This window comes from Cupressus sempervirens, chromosome 10 (genome assembly GCF_028749045.1).
Source record: "Cupressus sempervirens isolate cs-2001-9-10 chromosome 10, ASM2874904v1, whole genome shotgun sequence".
Taxonomy (NCBI): domain Eukaryota; kingdom Viridiplantae; phylum Streptophyta; class Pinopsida; order Cupressales; family Cupressaceae; genus Cupressus; species Cupressus sempervirens.
Genome location: NC_143127.1, coordinates 843,960,643 through 843,980,136, shown reverse-complemented (window position 1 = coordinate 843,980,136; position 19,494 = coordinate 843,960,643). Strand labels below are relative to the sequence as shown.

Sequence of the window (19,494 nt, the reverse complement as noted above, 5' to 3'; positions counted from 1 at the left end):
TTGTAGACCATGTGCTCTCTTTGTGTCACTGCTACCTCAAAATGCAGAAATGGTTTTATCTTCCCACTGCTATCCTGTAATTTTCTCAAAGAGCTTTTCTTATTCTTATACTGAGGTTAAAACTTGGAAGTATATTGTCACTTATCCATAATTTGTCATCATTGATTTGCCTGCCTTATATCCCAACACGTCATGTGCCAGCTTGTCATGTATACCATGAGTTCTTAAGGATACTTGTTTGATGTGATCTTATCTGTTATATTGATCACTTTCTTTGCCAGTGAATATATTTTATGTTTAATTTATTCCAATGTTTTGTAATTCCTTTCCCAGCTCATGTGAGAAGGCTAAAAGGCTGGGTAACAATTTTAGCAAAGCTTGCTTGGACCTCACCACCAGTGAACATTGTTTAACCATCCAGGGCTATAGTGTTATGATTTAATCTATTCCCCAAACGTTTTTGAGTGATTCTTAAATAGTAAATTCTATTGGACTCAAGTGTCATCTTAGTACTTTTCTGGATGCTATCATCTCCAAAATTTAACATCCTCCAATACCCATTTTCATTAGCTGATGTCGATCCTTATACTTCATCTGTCTTTTGTATTTAATAATTAAAAGAACCATATAATAATATTGCAAATAAGGGAATGCAGGATACCATTTAGTATTAAGGGTTAAAAAGGATTCTTTGCATGACTTGTATAAACAGAAGTTAAGCTACAACAAATGTGTCTGTGCACAAATATGGTACACAGTAATTTTCTGAAATGATGAAACCATTGGATATTTAGGTGCATTCAGACATGGAGGTTTGTGCCAGTTGCTTGGACTGAACCAAAGCTCTAGCTTTGTTACATTCCCATAGTGGAGAGTTTTAGAGTTAGTAGAAATGTTAATTTCTGAGGAAGGTCCATGCGGTCCTCCAAGTCAGATTTTTATTAACAGGTATAAGTGTTTGTTGTGCTAAATACTACCAGATGTAGCAGTCAGCTTGGCTTCTTGAAATTCAAATATTCTGATAGATCCCATTCCAAATCAATGATGGCTGTCAGCCTTTCCTTCCTGAGCAATTTGTTTTCCAAATGGTTACTTAATGTAACCCTCACAGATATCTTCGATGTTTTGTTGGGGTACTCTTCACAATACCTAAATCGGATTGAAAAGCTTGAATCTAAGCATATTTTTCTTTCAACTGTAAAAATGTCTGAAGCTAAACAGGATCAGAAAATGAAGGTGGAAGAGGCATTTAGAAGATTCAGTTGGTTCTGTTGAATATATATAAGAGGAGAATATCATCGTGTTGCATAAAAACAACTAAAAACTGGTTATAAAGGGTGAAATCCCTATCATTAGACTTGACATGGGCATTTTACCCTCCATTCGAATCAACAAAATAATCTATATGAAGAGGTAACTGAAACTGGCTGAAGAAAGGAAAACCAGCAGCTCAAAATTGTCTAAATTACAAATTATTTACATTCAACAACCAACTAAATGATTTTAATAATGATGAATTTTTCCTATTCTGAAGGTCAATCCAAGCATGGAGGAAAGGAATCAACTCTTTTCTTTAAAACCAGTTACCCAATCAGAATTGCAACACCTCAATATCAAAACCTATCCATCACTGCTTTGCCTTTACCCTTGGGTAGTTTCTGAGATGTGGCATCTTCAACATCTTTTAACTTGTAGTAGTGTGGAGCAATCTCAACTAACCAATCGGGTTTGACCTCAATTACTTGTCGCATGTATGCCTTTGTTGTATAAACTAGCTCATGGTAAACAACCCAGCGTGGTAACACCTGAGAAAGGCCAGAACTTGGATGTATATGACCAGTTTGTGGATTTTTAATTGTGCGGTATGAGCCATATTTTTGGAGCTTAGCAGTATGATAAAAATAACCCGATGTTATTGACTTTTTTATCGAATCTAAATCATTCAAATTGCTTGCAGACTCTATTTCAACCCTTTCTAAGAGACTTTTTAACTGATCTCGTATGTCACGTGCTCTCTTCATGCTCCTTGCCTGAATATAATTTTCATAGCACCACTGTGTTGAATAGTTTGTTTCCTTCCATGAATCGTACACCTTTAGCAATGCAATATGATCTCCTACATTTCCTGTATGGAATTTCATCCTAGCATTATCTGCATGTGCTTGCTTATCCTTTGGACGATAAAATATTGAGTTTCCCACTGATAGCATGGCAACAATCGTGATGATCTCTTCTGAACATTTGTATTTATCTGACGAAACTATCATTTTAGATAGCATTGGATCTAGGGGAAACTCTGCCATCCGTCGTCCTAATTTTTTTAACTCACCCTTTTCATTCAGGGCACCAAGAGCATAAAGCTGCTCTAGTGCTCTTATTAATGCTTCTGCTGGTGGGGGGTCCATGAAATCAAATGTTTTAAGATCATTAATACCTAAACTTTTGAGCATAAGAATAACACTTGATAGATTTGTCCGCTGTATTTCTGGAACTGTACTTTCCAACATTTCATTTCGATATGACCAAGAAGTGTACAAATGAAAGCATTTACCTGGTTCTGTTCTTCCTGCTCTACCTAATCTCTGCAGGGCAGATGCCTTTGAGATTGGAATCTTAGTTAGTGACTCCATTCCCGAACGGGGATTATATGATTTCTGTTTGCAAAATCCAGTATCAATAACATACTTTATTCCATCTACAGTCAAAGAAGTCTCTGCTATATTTGTTGCCAGTATAACTTTGCGTGCTCCTTCTGGTGTTGGTTCAAAAATCTTTGCTTGCATACCTGATGGGAGGTTGGCATATATTGGGCATATGATCATTTCGGATATTTTTGTGCCTAGACCCCTAGTCCTGTGTCTTAAGATTTCTTCAGCTTCTTCAATTTCTTCTTGCCCGGTTAAAAATACAAGAACATCCCCCCACTGTTCTGTTACGTGTATTTGTAACACAGTCACAATTGCAGCTTCCAAATAGTCTGCTGTAGGCGCTTTTGTAAAATGACTTTCAACTGGAAATCTTCTCCCTGGTATTTCGAAAATTGGGGCCATATCAAAGTATTCACTAAACTTTTCCGCATCTAATGTTGCACTTGATATAAGAAGCTTTATCTCTGGACGAAAACGAGCAATATCCTTGATTAATCCAAATAGAACATCTGTAGAAACAGTTCTCTCATGGGCCTCATCAACCATCATAACACTGTAGCTTGCAAGATCAGGTTCACCGAAAAATTCCCGGAGCAGCATCCCATCCGTCATGTATTTAAGAATTGTTTTTTCAGATGTGCAGTCTTCAAACCGAATTGAATAACCAACCTCATGACCGAGCTTAACCCCCATTTCTTCTGCAACTCGAGCAGCTACACTCATTGCTGCAACCCACCTTGGCTGCGTACATCCAATCTTCCCTCGTTTTGTATACCCAGCTTCATGGAGGTACTGAGGTATCTGTGTCGTCTTCCCTGATCCAGTCTCCCCAACAATGATAAGAACCTGGTGATCATTTACAGCCTGAATCAATGCTTCTCTGTAAGCGTAGATTGGCAGAAGCTTTCTTTCATCGTGGAGTTCGCGTGACATTGTTTCTGTCCTAAAATCCTTTTCCAAATCATTACCCCCAGCCTTGTCTGCATCAAGTGCCGATTCCTTGATAAACTCAGTTTTGTCTTCAAAGACATACTCATAGTCCTCTTGAGGTTTTATCTTATCCATTGCTCCAAATTTTAGTGTTGCCTTTCCAATCTGATGTTGTTCCTGTTAGGATAAACCACAGACAGAAATAAAAACTACATGCAAATATAACCAATAACAGAAAATAATAGAACACACAGAAATGAACACAAGGCACCAAGATTTAACGTGGTTCACCCAATCCCTGGGCTATGTCTACCAAATAGCAAGTCCGATCTTATTACAATCCAGTGATTACAATCTGATTACAATCCGTAATCCCTTATAGCTCAATACCGCCGCAAGAACCAATTTCGTATCACAACATATGAAAAAATCCCAACCCTAAGCCCTTTTATACAGGTATTAAACCGCTTTAGGGTTATAACATGTCAGCCATATGTCGGCCATAATATGTCGGCTACCATGTCGGCTACTGCCCAAATTTTTTTTTTTCAGGGCGATGCCCTGAACCCCACTATTTATGAAGTATGTACAGTACTTTCCTGATCAGTCACCACAATCTAACAATCTCTCACTTGGGAACTGATCAAGCTCCACACTAAACAACAATCTCCCACTTGGAGACTGATCCTGTAGCAATACCACTACCACATGGGGCTCCCACTGGATCAAACCATCTTGGACTCTATTATTCTTTTATTCATGTTCAGTCCAAAAGACCAACCGAAGCTGAAGAGGAGTTCAACTTCTCCCTTGTTACAACCTTTGTCAACATATCTGCTGGATTGTCATTGGTATGTATCTTCTCCAGCTTTAACTGTCCATCCTCCAAAACTGACCGAATGAAATGGTACCGCAACTGTATGTGTTTGGTTTTAGAATGCAGAGCTGAATTCTTAGCAAGATGAATGGCACTCCGACTATCTGTGAACAAATAATTATCCTTCTGAGGATGTCCCAATTCTTCCAAGAAGAACTGAAGCCATATCATCTCTTTGGCTGCCTCTGTAGCAGCAACATACTCTGCCTCTGTAGTGGAGAGAGCATTAATCTTCTGTAACCTAGAAACCCAGCTCACGACTACCCCACCAACAGTAAAGACATAACCTGTAGTACTCCGCCTGGTATCAATATCCCCAGCCAAATCTGAGTCAACATAGCCCTGTAAATCAGTAGTAGAGCCCCCAAAGTGTAAACACTTATTGGATGTTCCTTTCAAATATCTGAGAATCCACTTGACAGCATTCCAATGTTCAAATCCTGGATGACTCATATACCTGCTAACGACTCCCACTGCATGTGCAATATCTGGCCTAGTGCATACCATAGCATACATCAAACTTCCTATAGCTGAAGCATAGGGTACCTTGGACATCTTATCCTCCTCTTCCTGTGTCTTGGGACACATCTCCTTAGTCAATTTCAAATGACCAGGTAAAGGTGTGCTGACAGCTTTAGCATTCTCCACAGAGAAACGTTGCAACACCTTCTCAACATAACTAGCTTGAGATAGCGTCAATGTTCTGTTCTTCCTATCTCTGCAAATCTTCATACCAAGGATTTGTTTTGCTGCCCCCAAATCCTTCATAGCAAATGCATGTGCTAATTGGCGTTTCAGCCCCTTAATATGATCCATGTTAGACCTAGCTACAAGCATATCATCAACATATAAACATAAAATAATGTAGCTATCATCATCCAACCTCTTAAAATAAACACAGTAATCTGAATGACACCTATTATATCCATGCTCATGCATAAAACTATCAAATTTCAGATACCATTGCCGAGGTGCTTGCTTCAAGCCATATAAACTTTTCTTCAATTTGCACACTAAGTTCTCCTTACCTTTGACCTCAAAACCCTGTGGCTGAGCCATATATATTTCTTCATCCAAATCACCATGAAGAAAGGCTGTTTTAACATCCATCTGCTCTAAATGCAAATCTTCAGTAGCCACAAGACTTAAAACAGTACGAATAGAAGTCATTTTAACAAGAGAAAATATCTCATCAAAATCAATTCCCTTTTTCTGTGCAAATCCTTTTACAACTAACTTGGCCTTAAATATTTTCTTACCTCCTTCCTCTTCTTTCAACCTGTAAACCCATTTATTCTGTAAAGCCTTTTTACCTGCAGGCAACTTGCACAAATTCCATGTCTTATTTTTCAGCAAAGAGTCCATTTCATCTTTCATTGCAGACTCTCACTGAATCTTAGTATCCACCTGCACAACTTCATCATAACTTTTAGGTTCACCAGCATCAGTAAGTAAAATAGAATACAAAGAGGGAGAAAACCTTTGTGGAGGTCTAATTTGCCTTGTTGACCGTCTAACATTCACTGGTGTGTGTGGTATTTGTTGTTGCAGTTGTTGCACATCATGAAGAATGGCTGGAACATCAGCTTTTGGAGTATCATCCAGCACTACATAATCATCTTCTTTCTTCTCATGTTGCTGCAACAGATCTTTGTACAACACTTTCTCATTGAATATGACATCCCGACTTCTAATAATTTTAAGATTTTCAAAATCCCAAAGCCTATAACCAAATTCATTAATGCCATATCCAACAAAGACACATTTCTTTGATTTAGCTTCTAGCTTGGTTCTATTTTCAGAGTCTATATGAGCAAAAGCTTCACAACCGAAGGTCTTGAGAAAAAAATAACTGACTTTCTTACCAGTCCATGCTTCCTCTGGAATACCACAACCCAAAGGAGTAGAGGGACCTCTATTAATCGAAATATACTGCAGTATTGACAGCCTCCGCCCACATGTGTAAGGGCAACCCAGCATGCAACCTCATGCTCCTTGCAGGCTCCATTATAGTCTTGTTCATGCATTCAGCCACTCCATTTTCCTGTGGAGTCCTTGGAACAGTTTTTTGTCTACGAATACCATTAGTGGAGCAATAATCTTCAAATTCATGACTGCAATACTCACCACCATTATCAGATCTGAGACATTTTAATTTCTTACCAGTCTCATTTTCAACCAAGCATTTCCATTTCTTAAAAGTTTGAAATACATCAGATTTCTGTCTAAGGAAATAAACTCATACTTTTCTAGTTGCGTCATCAATAAATGTAACATAATAATGAGAGCCACCAAGGGAAGATACCTGAGCCGGTCCCCATACATCTGTATGCACAAGCTCTAATTTTTCCTTTTTGTTTTCCTTCCCAGTCTTTACAAAACTCACTCTCTTTTGTTTTCCATACACACAACTTTCACAGAAATCCATATTCACACATTTCAGACCTGGTAAAACTTTCTTTGAATGAAGTACTTTCATACCTTTCTCATCATGTGCCCAAGTCTATTGTGCCACAACGCTGTATCAGAATCTACAGCAGCTACTTGTTCTCCCTGCTCAACTGCAGTAATTGTTCCTGAATATTCATTTTTCTCTGAAACAATCAAAGTAGAAGGAACAATATGACCTGTACAAAGATATAAGGTGCCTACTTTCACACCTTTTGCTACTACAAGGGAACCTTTTGAAACCTTCCAATTTTTATCATTAAAAGTAACTACACAACCCTCATCACCGAGTTGCCCTGCTGAAATTAAATTTTTACTTAGTTTTGGAACATGTCTTACCTCATGTAGTAGCCAATGATTCCCATTCTGCAACTTAATCTTAATTTTTCCCTTTCCAACAATCTAACAGGGTTCATTATCCCCCAAATAAACAAGCCCAAAATCCCCTTGGACATAATCAATGAAATAACCTCTATGAGGTGTAGCATGAAATGAAGCACTAGAATCTAAAACCCATGAATCATCAACACTCTCTAAAGACAGAAGCAAAGCATCCTCTTCGGATTTGTTACTTACCACATTTGCCTCCTTGTCTCCATTTGATTTATCTCCTTCATTTTTCTTTTGATTCCAGCAATCTTTCTTTTTGTGCCCTGGTTTCTCACAGTACCAGCAATCATTTGGTCCTCTCGATTGAGACCTCCTCCCCTTTGACTTTCCTCTTGATTTCTCACGATTTTCAGAGTTACTTCTTCTTTTAGTCGTTCTGCCCCTGCTTTGTGCATTTAAAGCACTTCCTGATGTAGATCCACCTGAGGATTTTCTACGAGTTTCCTCACTTAAAATAACACCGATCACATCATCATATTTTAGGGTACTAGATCCAGGAACAGAATTACTCACCGCCATTACCAAGCCATTCCAGCTTTCAGGCAAAGAACATAAAATCAAGAGAGCCCTAATTTCTTCATCAAAATTGATTACCACAGAAGATAATTGACTAGTAATAGTATTAAACTCATTTAAATGATCTGCAATAGATCCACCTTCTGCCATTTTCATATTAAATAAACGCTTAATGAGAAATACTTTATTTGAAGCGGAGGGCTTTTCATACAGTGTTGCTAGGGTTTTCATCAAATCTTCTGTCGTCTTTGCTTTTGTAATATTAAATGCCACCGATGGTGCCAAGCATAACCGAATGCTTCCGAGTGCCTTTCTGTCCAAAAGATCCCATTCAGCCTCTGACATAGTTCCCTGATTCTTGGCTTTTCCTTCCAACGGCTTCCATAAATTCTTCTGATATAAATAGTCTTCCATTTGCATATTCCATAACTAGAAGTTCTGCCCATGAAACCTGTCAACCCTCAACTTACCCTCATCTGCCATCGCTCCCACTCCACTGTGAGACTCCCACTTAACCGTGAGACTTTCTTGCAGAGGATAACTGAAAGACAACATTGCTCTGATACCACTTGTAAGGATAAACCACAGACAGAAATAAAAACTACATGCAAATATAACCAATAACAGAAAATAATAAAACACAAAAAAAATGAACACAAGGCACCAAGATTTAACGTGGTTCACCCAATCCCTGGGCTACGTTCACCAAACAGCAAGTCCGATCTTATTACAATCCAGTGATTACAACCTGATTACAATCCGTAATCTCTTACAGCTCAATACCGCCGCAAGAACCAATTTCGTATCACAACATATGAAAAAATACTCAATCCTAAGCCCTTTTATACAAGTATTAAACCGCTTTAAGGTTATAACATGTCAGCCATATGTCGGCCATAATATGTCGGCTACCATGTCGGCTACTGCCCAAATTTTTTTTTTTTTAATGAAGTATGTACTACAGAAAATCTTTTCTTCTGCTTGACCTTGCCTTCTTCATCATATGCTTCTGGCATGCGGTACTCAATGATGCTATCCAAGTCCTTAGCCCGCTGCTTGGCCCGCTCATAAACTGTTCTTTTGTATCTCATTTCCCGTTCTTCTTTGGTTGTTAGCTTTTCTCCTTCAAACAAGTATTCTTCATCCACCAAATCGTCCCTCAGCTCATCAAGTTTCTTCTGTTCCCGCGCCTTCAAGTACTCCTGCCGAGAAATTTCCCTTAGAGCGGTAAGAAGATCATTCTCCTTCTCAGCTTCAGATCGCTGGATTGCCGCCTCTTCTTGTTTTCTGCTCAGTTTTGGTTGCATGAACTTCCTTGTGGCAGCTTCATCTTTCTCGCGGAGTCTCCTTTCAAATTCAAACCTTTCTTGTTGATCTTGCTCCCTGGCCGCTTTTGCCATACCCGGATTTGCTGCCTCTATATCGTTCCTCATCGCTGTGATGTAGATTTCTACCTTGAAAATTCTGCAAGTACGTCCTTCTTCTATTTGTCTTCCTCTCGCTTCTGCTGATGTCCTCAAACTCTGTACCTATTGAATTGCGCACATTCAAATCGCAAATTGCAGTATGAATCGTACAATGCAAAAATTCAATTATATAAGTTTGTGGAGAGAAGATAGGTTTCTTTATAATTTTAGATTTTTTTTTTTGTCCGTTTTCTTTTGCTATAAATGACGCATATTCAAATTGCAAAGTGCAGAACGAATCGTGTTAGCGCCACTTATCTGCCAGTTATACCACGATTTGCGGTGGACAACCTTCGGAAACTTTCAGTTTCTACCTGTAAACAGTTAATATACGCTAATTAAGGAATTATTTTAAACACCATCTTTTTGATGGCAAGAGTCAAGACACTAAGAAAGTTTAAGATAATATTATTTTTATTATTTATCTTCAATCTATTTAGTGGATTTTTTATTTTCTTTTAAATAGTAATATTTTTTCAGACAATACTATTTATATTTATAGTTTGTTATTATTATTTTCTAGTATTCTAAATTGTTTATGGACAGAAAATCTTTTTTTTTTGGGCATGTATAATTAAAAACATTAAAAATGTTGATAAAACATTATAATTAATTAAAATTAAAAATATGTTGTACTATAAAATTTGGAAATTCACTAAATTTAGAAGATAAAGTTCTAAATTAATATAATTTTCTTTTCAATAAAAATAATATTAATATGAATTGTTAGATTTGAATATCTATATATTTTTAGATAGATGTTAATTTATATATATTTATATATATATATATATATATATATATATATATATATATATATATATATATATATATATATATTTAAAATTAATTAAAAGACATTGAAGAAAATTTGCTTATTAAATTTTTTATTGCATTAATTTATTTATATAATTTTAAAATTTTATTTAAAATAATAAATAATATTGAAATCTATTATTCAATATTAATACGAATAATGTATTTATAGTTTTTCATACCTTTTCCCCCCTTTTCCTGTTAAGCACCTTTTCATCGTTAAAAATACAATCTATTTTTAATATAGGTGTGAGAAAAAATTGATATTTTGATTTAAATATAATTATTAAATGAAAAGTCTTGCATTCAAATTATATTTGTAAACAAAAGATTATATATATATATATATATATATATATATATACACACACTTAATAGCTATTTTATAATTTTAGTTATATTTACAAATGTCTCACACCTGTTCCCTAAGAAACTTGTCACAAGGCGTTTAGTAAATGTCTCAGTTTAGCTGATAAACTTGTAGTCAGTTATCAATGGGTTTTGTTAAAATATGACGATGGTGAGTGCGAGCCTTTTAAGAATGGTAGGAGTGCGGTGAGTTCAACCAGGGGAACGTTTTTAAGGTTGTTAGGCCATGCATTCATAATTTTAAAGATTTATGTGGCAGTTTTAGATAATATTGAACTTATTCTTTCAACATTGTAGAATTGTTTTTATTTACCCATGCATTATTCTACATTGATGTAAAATTGTTGAGATCTTATTTTATTATTTATGCTTGTTTATTTTATTTTATTTTAAGTATTATTTATATTAATTTATATTTATAATAATTTGAAGTATTAATCTTGCTTTCTTCAATTAAAAGTATGAATTCAAATATTTCTTTTGAAAAAATATCATGTATTTAAAGTTTTATTTTATCTTTTTAATTTCATTTATTTATTTTTGAAATAGCCACTTTAATTTATTTAAAGAGAGGTCTCTTTATTAAGTCATTTTTAATTGCAAATTTTTTAATGTAGTGAAACCATCATTATACCTTTTTGGGTTCTCAAAGACTAAATTTATATTTGCAAACATTTGAAATAATCAAAATCTTAAGTAACACAAGTAAATGTGTGTTGATGTAGATGCATTATTAATGTCAATCAAATACCTTCATAAAAACTTTGTAAGCATTTATGTGTGCAACAAGAGTTGAATTTTAATCTTTATAGTTCATCACCACAACCCTAGTATTAGCTACACAATTGCACCTCATTGGAAGCTCTAGTTGTATAACTTTTATGAATATATATATTTTTAAAATTTTATTAAATGACATCATAATAAAACATGAGTTATTCTTAATGTCCTAAATATTTGTGGTTAATTTCAATAATAATGTTTATTAGAAAAATGAGGGGAAAGCGTGAATAATACATAATAATCTTTCGCTTCCTAGCCCCTATTGATGCAATTGATAGACTTAATTATGTTGTGGTAACAAAAAATTGTTCAAATTAAATTTTATGGAACTTTGAAAGACATTTCAAGAATGCTAAGAAATAAATGTCTAATCGAAGACTATTAAGGTAATCTAATACTGACAACACTGAAGAAATTGAAAGAAATGAATTCTTTGCATGCATGCACGATTGCCCACACGTTTGCACGACCGCATGGCCACACACACGCATGCACACATGCACGCCCGCTTGCCCGTGCACACGGACGCTTGCCCGCTTGCCTGCATGCTCGAATGCTCGCACGTACACGAATGCTTGCACGATTGCTCGCACTCACGCACACATGCATGCTCGCTTGCTTGCTTGTGCGTGTGCATGGATGCACTCCCACTCGCACGCTCGCTATCATAGCCAATATATCTTCTTCATTCTCTTAAGATCCTTCTCCTCCACCTCTATCTTTATCAAAATCCCTTATCTCTATTTTCTTATCCCCACTTTTAGCAAACCATTGTATATCAAGTGTGATTGTTGATATATAATGAGTTATATTTATATCTAAGAAAACATGTCAAATATTGTGAATCATGAATATTATGTTTATCGTTTTGCATTTAATATTTTTCCTTTTTTTTTGAAAAAAAATACTTACTTAGATCAACACATTCTTCCCTAGAAAGCGAAAGATTTTGAATAATACAAATTTAAATGAATTTATTCTCAGTCATATTGACAAATTGTAGGAAATGCCTCATTCAAGAGAAGGAAAGTAATACAACCTAGAGTTGTAATTGCATCAAAAGATTGATCTCTCAATGCTTGATACAACCACTACACTTATAGAACATAAGAGGTGATTAATCCATGTCACAAATCCTGAAGGGGAACATTGAGAGTTAGTCAAACAATCCCCCCTCAACATTCCCTAGAGGAGATTCAAACTCGTGACCAAGCTTTGATACCACTTGTTACAAGCTAGGGTTGTTGTTACACCAAAATATCAACTTGTCAATTCTTGGTACAACCACTAGATTATAGAACATAGTAGGCAGTTCAAACATGTCACAAATCTTGAAGGGGAACGTTGGTAGTTAGTCCAACAAAAATATCATAGAATAAGAGTATAACCATTTACATAATTAAGGATAGAGGATCCCCAAAGGAGATGTCTAACCATACAACACCAAAAATGCCTAAACAAACTAACAAGTATTGAACACAATTGCAAGAAACATCACTAAATTATCATCAAGTTGGTCTACAAATGCAAATAGTACATTGTCATTGTCATTATATAGTTGCTAGAGGTTCTCAACTAATCATTCCCCAAAATCTTGAAAGCACAAGTAGACCAAAGTATCATAGTTGCTTCCTGAATATATTCTACCTCCTACTCATGTAGCACACTTGCCGCTTCTTGCACCACCTAAACTGGAATCACTACCCTACTTATATACAAGATCACCAACCACAAGTTGACCTATCCAATTTTTAACTTACAAGATAATGAAAATATATAGGTCTAGACCCAAATCATAAGAACATCCCCAAATGAATACATCATGCCGTACAAACATACAAGAGAGTTGATGAAAGATGTTACAACATAAAACACACACCATTATCCATTACATGTCATGAATCTTCATTGCAAGGTGCAACTCCCCACCTTGACGATTATAACAAGAAAGGCATCACAAAACCAAAGCAATCTTAAGATAACTTCATCTGGAATCATCATAACAAAATGTGAAGCTACATTTGGGATCTCCATGATGCCAAGGCCATGCTGTAAGTATTATACTAGAAAATGAACCAACAAGATTGATCACACACTAAAACAATAGGAACATTTTCGAAATGAACAATAAACAAACAAACAAAAAAGAAATATATTTTGTTGATGCGAGATTTCCAACAACCAAAGGATGCTCTTACATCAGACACCCCAGGTGAAATAAAATGTTACATAAAAGGAACTTATGAATATTGTATAGGATTCAAAATATGAATTCCAGGCTCATTCTCTAGTAGAATAACCTTTATCACTAGGTATCCCACTACTATAGACTTTATAACCTCTAATTTGTCCAATCTTACTAATCCATTCATCTTCACCCCTATTATTATTGCAACTATCAACTAATATCAACTTCATCTTCTGTTATTCTAAATCTAACATACCAACCTTCAATACATTCATATGATTCTCCTACTCATCTGATACCACTATTCCTTTGGTAACCTATTGGAACACTATCCGATTATCACCGATCCTCAAGTTCACTAGTTCACATCATTTCATCAAATCCTTTAGCTATTTTACGACCTCAAAAACCTTTTCAACCACTTATTGTAGATCTATCACCTTCTAATCCAAAACAATCTGATCTCCTAAGGTGTAAGTCCTCATATTTAGGTTCTTAGCTTTCATTCCTTCATCCTTCAAAGGAAGTAAAGTAAACTTTTTGCCATCTTTAATGGTAGAAACAACATTTAGCAATCAAAACAATCTGATCTCCTAAGGTGTAAGTCCTCATATTTAGGTTCTTAGCTTTCATTCCTTCATCCTTCAAAGGAAGTAAAGTAAACTTTTTGCCATCTTTAATGGTAGAAACAACATTTAGCAATCATGAATATCACCAAAATCATGTTGCCAAGTTCTACTCAACAAAATATGGAAACCACTCATGTTAACCACATCACATGATATCTTATCTCAGTACAATCCAATATTAAAATTAATCCAACATTGTCCTTTTACTTCTACCATGTGATCATCCTAAAACTAGCTTATCTCATAAGGAAAAGGATGCTCGAGTCTTCTTAATCCCAACTACTGTACCATTTCTTTAGACATAGGGTTATTTGCATACCTACCATTGATGACTACTTCATAATATTTGTCATTGGACTTACAAATAGTTCAGAATAATTGCCTTTTTCTGCATAGGCTCTGATCTTCCTTCTTACTTAACATAACTCTTCTAAACATGAGAGATTCTCTCATCTCATGTACAACTTCTCTTTCAACAATTTCACCCTACTTTGCTTGTTCTTCATGTAAAACTAGGGATAAACCACTTGAACATTAGAAAGCTCCAATAACTGGTTTATCCCTAACACTAGGGATACCTTATCCCTTCTTCAACTTATCTTCTTTCTTTAGGATATATTAATAAACATTCTCAATTGTACTCATCCTCAACATATTCAACTCATCTTGAATTTTAAGTCTTAGAACATTAATGCATCTAGCCACCTTCTCCTTAGACGACTCTCAATGACCAAACCTAATTATCATCTTGTATAAGTTCTCTATATAATCTTTCATTATCAAACATTTCTCCATATTTTATAACCTTTCAAACAATTCAAGTTCATAATTCTTTGATATGAACTTAGCCTTAGGTCCAGAGACAATAATCCTCCATCTGGTTATCTTAGACTCACCATATCTTCACTATCTTTTGGTAATTATTTCTACTATGAGGAAACATGATCTTTCAAGTCACTCCATGCTTACCTAACTATTTGTGGATCCTTCACATCTTAAAGATCAAAGAAATCTTCTAGTTTAATAATCCAATCTATCAATTATTCTAGACGTAAACGACCAGAGAAGCATGAAACATTAATTCTATGGCTCTTACCCATTTGTGTCATAGCTCTCGTCCAAATATTATCTCATCAACAAATATTTTAGCAATCAACACCATATCTTGTGCTTAATTCCTCAAATATAGATTACTATTTTCACTTGTTCTAGAAAATCCTATCTTAATCATATAAGAGTGTAACCTTTCATACCATTCTCTCAGAGCTTGTTTCTATCCATATAGTACTTTGTGCAATTTGTAGACCATGTCCTTCGTTCAAGGTTTAACAAATCCTTCAGGTTATTCAATGTAGACTTCTTCTTCAAGTATTCCATTTAAAAATGTAGATTTAACATCCACTTGATATACCTTGAATTTCTTGTATGTAGCATAAGCCAATAGAGTTCTTACACCTTCCAATCTCACAACAAGTGCAAAAGTATCACTATAGTTAATTCCTTCTTGAGCATAACCTATGCAGACCAATATAACCTTATTTCTTAGCACTTCTCCATTCTCATTCAATTTGTTTCTAAAAATCCACTTTGTTCCAATAACATTCTTATCAGTAGGTCTCATTACAAGTTTCCATGTTTTTCTTCTTCTCAATTTGATCAATCTCATCATTCATAACATTAATCCAACATTCATCATTTAATGCGGGTTTAACTGATCTAGGCTAAAAAATGGCTATAGGTAATGTACCTTCTCTTATTTTGCTTCTTTTTTGTACTCTAGAGTTTCTCTTCAATTATTTATTTAGGTGAATAGTTCTTTCTCTCATTTTTGGATAATACAGGTTTAGTTCTCTAATTCTCAACATTTTGTTCATTTGGTGGGAGTTCATATTAATGCTCGGGTTGTATTTTCTCATTCCCAGGTTGTATTGTCAGAGACTTAGGTGCTACTTTCTAATGCTTGACAGGCCTCTGCTGTAACTCAAGTGAATATCTAGTGTATCATCATAGACATAAACAAACTTGTTGTAATCTTTAGGTTCTTTATTGCTTTCCTAATAATTCTTCTATGCAAACTCATCAAATACTACATTTGCACTTTCAATCATCTTGTTAGTAGCCTTGTTCAAACATTTGTAAGTTTTTTCTTAGATGATTATCCTAGGAATATACCTTCATCTCCTTTAACATCAAGTTTACCATTGCTAGAATCCTTGTGAATATAACATTTACTTCCAAATATTTTGAAACAACTTACATTTGGTTTATGGCCATACCACAACTCATGAGGTGTCTTGTTTGTTCCTTTCTTCAATTATACTTAGTTGAGCATGTAAAAAACAATACTGATTGCTTCTCGTTAGAATATTTGAGAGACTTCCTTTTTAGTCATCAGTGTCCTTGCATAATCCATGACAGATCTATTTCTCTTTTCACCAATACCATTATGTAGTGGAGTCCTTAGTGCCAATAACTATCTTTTAATACCATCTTCGTGCAAAAGTTAGTGAATTCACCAAACATAAATTGACCACCTCTATCATATCTTAAACATTTCAAAGGTTTATCAATTTCTTTTTCAACTCACTTCATACCATTTAAACATATCAAAAACATGTGATTTCACTTTCATTTTAACATTACGGTAATCATCCTTGAATAATCATCCACAAACAATATAAAGTATCTATCACTATAATAACTATCAACTCTAATTGGACCACATAAATTAGTACGCACTAATTACAGATTATCATTGGAGGTGTGTGACTTGCTAAAAAAACTAGATTTTGTCATCTTACTAAGATGACAATATTTGAACATAGCACTATTAGGTTTTTGCAAATTCAATAAGCCTCTTACTCTTTTCTTTCTACTAATTTTCATCGTATTTTCAAAGTTTACATGACACAACCTTTTATGGCATAACCACACATCCTCAATTATAGAAAATAAACATGTATTAACTGTAGGATCAAGGTAGAGTAGGTTACTTTTTAATTTTCACTTCTTTCCTAATTAGATTGCCTTTACCATTAAAAATTTTGACCTTCCTTTTTTCAAATTCTAGCTTGTGACATGAGTTCTTCAATTGAGAAAAACTCAATAGATTATATTTGAATCCTTGAACCTAATATGCATCATCACATCTTATCTTATCATTCACCATTAATGATCCTTTACCTTTCACCAAGTATGGACATCACTACCAAACTTAACAGTTCTACCATCATCAATTTCTTCAAAATTATCAAACTTATTTAGATTACTAGTCATATGATGTGAAAAACAACTATAAATAATCCATTAGTCATTCTTGTAACATGTGAAATAAGGGAATTTTCATTCTCACACCTTTGACCATTTAGCTCTTCCTTGATTGCAACATATACCATTTCAACTATTTCCTTATCATCATCATAATATGTCTTAGCATGGTCTTCTTCAACAATGTAACATGACTTCTTGCTTTTGTCTTTGTAATCTCTATTTTTCATCTACTTTTAGTCTTTCTTATAATTTCTATAATCTCTATCATATTTTCCTTGGTTAGGACTTAGCAACAAAGTGACCAACTTCATTGCATTTGAAACAGATCAAGGGTAGTTTACCTTTGTATTTACCTTTACCTCTTGATAACCTTCTAGCAATCAATGCTTCAATCTCTTCCAAATCATTTTCAGTTTTAAATTCACTTTCTTCTTTTTCTTTCTTCTCTTTCTTTGAATTTTTGATGGTTAGTGAAGACTTAAAATAATTTCCAATTGTAACCATATTGTTATCATAATTGCTCAACTCAAATGTAGTTAACTAACAAAATAACCATCAAGTGTCAGACCATTTCTAGGTATAGATCTTACTTTCTAAATAGCATAAAATTTGATAGTATAAGAAGGCAAAAGAGTTCTCAAGATTTTACTTACAATTTCAGAGTCCAAGATTTTTCCTCTAGTGCTCTTAGTGCACTCACATCATCCTTGATTTGGTTCACATATGCTCTTCTTACATTGTCATCTCCTCCATGAACAAGCTTTAGTTTATTCCACAATTTCTTTGTAGTGGTATAGTTCTTAACATCATAAAATTCAGCATTAGTGAGAGCAGATGCAATATCAATCATCATATTTTTATGATTCCTCTTCTCATTTATTTGATCCATAGTTAGAGGACCAATAGGTGTGGCATATTCATTTTCCAACCAATGTATGACATCGTCTCTGTTACTTGAAAGATGTTGCTTCATTCAGACTTTCCATGAGGAAAATTTCTCCTCGCTCAACTTTGGTGGTTTTCTTTTATGCATCTTGATCTTTAGCTTAAGTTCCTTTAAACTTATTCCTCGAAGCACTTTGAGCTCTAATACCAAATTGTTATATAATTGAGGAGGGGGTGGGGGTGAATCATTTATGTCCAGTTATCTCATAGTCCCTTCAAACATTTCATCACCATCAAAGCAATTTGAACATTAACAATAGTAACTTAAAACACATCCAATCACTTGGTAGACATATCCAATCTTGAAACTTAACTCATACATCAACTTCTTTCTAAACTATTATCAAATCATTCCTTCAATTACCAAAAGTTACTAAATTTTTAGTAATTACATAGAGATAACTTAGTTATTACCTAGTTGCAACAAACTATAAAACATGTAAATCAACTTGCAACACAAATAACATTCACACAACTTTAACACGAATATTTAACATGGAAACCTTATCTAAGGAAAAACCACCATGGACTGAGAACCCAAAAATTTCACTCTTTTGAAGTGATTTCTGTTAGGAGACTACCTCATTAAAGGTTACACAAACTTTGTTAAAGTGACCTTGTTAGAGGATTTCACCAAAATATTATCTAGACCTTATCACTCGCTATTGTAATCACCTAAAAATGGTCATCTAGACTATTAGCCCCCTTTTCAACATTTTGGCTAAATTAATTTAATCACTTACCTAAGCCAAATTGCTAATAATCAATTTATTTGATTATAACCTATAGTTTGACTATGCTATCCTAAGTTCATTATTTGATTAAAATAACATGTCCCCTTTTAATTAAATAAAACACCCCATTCTTCTAACCCACTTAAAGTGCACACATAAAGTCCCTTTTCTATTTTGCAATTAAAAGAAAAGGCTTTGTGACTTTTGTCTTATATGACAAGTCAACTTATACTCTATTGGTTGACTTGTGTGTGCACATGGATCACTCCTCTTTTTGAATTCCATCGTTGATCATCCACCATCTTCATATTGATCTCTACCGTCCATACATCTTTAAAAGGGAGAGAGCTTTTCCCCTCAATCCATCCTCATTTTGAATATTGTTATGCTGTAGGTTTTCTAACAGGTTTCTTTGGAGCTTTGTGGAGAACTTCTATTTCTTGTCTACATTCTCTCATCCATGGCATCATGGCATTCTAGCTTAG

General features: G+C 34.6%; 1 pseudogene; it reads right to left on the bottom strand.

Moving 5' to 3' along the window:
• Window positions 1-1,611: 1,611 nt before the first annotated feature.
• LOC149536621 (pre-mRNA-splicing factor ATP-dependent RNA helicase DEAH1 pseudogene) lies at window positions 1,612-9,396 on the bottom strand (annotated as a pseudogene).
• Window positions 9,397-19,494: the final 10,098 nt, after the last annotated feature.